This window comes from Schistocerca piceifrons, chromosome 8 (genome assembly GCF_021461385.2).
Source record: "Schistocerca piceifrons isolate TAMUIC-IGC-003096 chromosome 8, iqSchPice1.1, whole genome shotgun sequence".
NCBI classification, from domain to species: Eukaryota; Metazoa; Arthropoda; class Insecta; order Orthoptera; family Acrididae; genus Schistocerca; species Schistocerca piceifrons.
The window spans coordinates 32,605,542-32,607,276 of record NC_060145.1 but is presented as its reverse complement, the minus strand read 5'-3'; the positions used below and the strand labels follow the sequence as shown (position 1 = coordinate 32,607,276).

The 1,735-nt window shown below is 35.6% G+C and overlaps 1 non-coding gene across 1 annotated transcript; it reads right to left on the bottom strand.

Annotated features, from left to right (window-relative positions):
• Positions 1 to 201: 201 nt before the first annotated feature.
• Trnad-guc lies at positions 202 to 276 on the bottom strand. The gene has a single exon. It is a non-coding gene; the product is annotated as a tRNA-Asp (tRNA).
• Between the last annotated feature and the right edge of the window lie 1,459 nt (positions 277 to 1,735).

Here is a 1,735-nt window from a genome sequence, read left to right as displayed (position 1 = left end):
AAAATGGAAGGTGAATCATTTGAAGCATCAGAAATAATAAAAAATAAATAAATGGCGTGTGACGAGGTCCTCCCGTCGGGTAGACCGCTCACCTGGTGCAAGTCTTTCGATTTGACGCCACCTCGGCGACTTGCGCGTCGATGGGGATGAAATGATGATGATTGGGTCAACACAACACCCAGTCCCTGAGCAGAGAAAATCTCCAACCCAGCCGGGAATCGAAGCCGGGCCCTAAGGATTGACAGTCCGTCACGTTGACCACTCAGCTACCGGGGGCGGATATCAGACATAATGATTGGTAAAGAGGACGAATCATTTTAACCCAGCAAATCAAATTCTGGTCAGAAACTGAACACGTTAGAATAAAACGTAAATTCCTGAACATACCAAACTATAGGGAAACGTATGGCACTATGAAACAATTTTGTAACGATCAGATCAATGAGTTGACATACTTAAGCAGACCATTATAAGAACTCACACAAATGAATACCATGAAAAACAGGTTGTCAGTTCACGTCAATGGGCTTTAGAGTATGGGAGTGATGAAATCATAGAACAATTTTTAAAATATGTTTACAATGGTAACAATTTTCATTCATGGGAACACAACAGAAATATTAATAATTTGCATTTGAGGGAATAACACAGGAATTTTTGGAACAGAAAGAAGTACAGAGGTTTTCACGCCAGAAACAGAAATTGGCATGGATACAATGACACAATAACACAATATATTGTAAATATTCAGGAATTAAAAAACTAACAGGCGCCCCATTATCTGTGCACAAGATGGTGGTGAAGGGATGAGCAATAAATGGACCAACTACCGCAATAATTTGAAACAAAGAGATTCATGTGAAGTAATGAGGAATTATTTGATGTGCTATTGTATAAATATAATGTCTGTGGTAAATTAAATTTGTTAACCAATCAATTGGAGAAATACTGGTAAGGAAACTAAACACATATGCATCAGTAAAAAGCCAGGACATGTAATAAACTTAACAAAATTCTATAAATGGATGGAAACTAGTAACTTGTGAGAGAATGATCTTGGTAATTATGTACATGATGACTTAGGGATTGAAGCACTTATGAAGGAACAAGGGGAAATAAATGTGGACACTGTTACTGAAATTATTTAAGAATTATTGGGTACAAGAACAGCACTGCAAATGTTAAGGAGAATGAAGTACATTATGTCCATGGTATTATGCGGAATAATGGTGGTGATGACTTAGAAGCAGTAGATGAAGAAAAATATTTTGTTGGTTTCAAAGGGGATGTCGAGAAATTAGTATCTGTGGATGAAAATGGTGAATATATGAATGTTGTAGAAATACCCAAAGGAGTTAGTAACGATTAGGATAATGTTAATGACAGAGGCACAAAGATATTAAGTTCTATTATTCAACTCCTTGTGAAGAAATTGTACAAATTGTGTGAAAACTTTAATTACTAAACATGAAAATGAGGGTAGGCTTCTGGGATTAACGTAAGTGAGTTCTTTCTGTATAGCACATGGCTAAATATTGATGCTATTGGTCAAGATGAGAATTTTAGGAGAATGTATAGTAATATGTACAAAACTTTATTTCATGACTGATGGCATAGTTTTAAATACTACAGCCTTGAACAACAAGGATGTAAGTGAAAATGTGATGAACAATTTACTGGGAAAAAGTTTGGATCAATGAAATTATTAGTTAAAGTAATTATGATAGTATTTGCA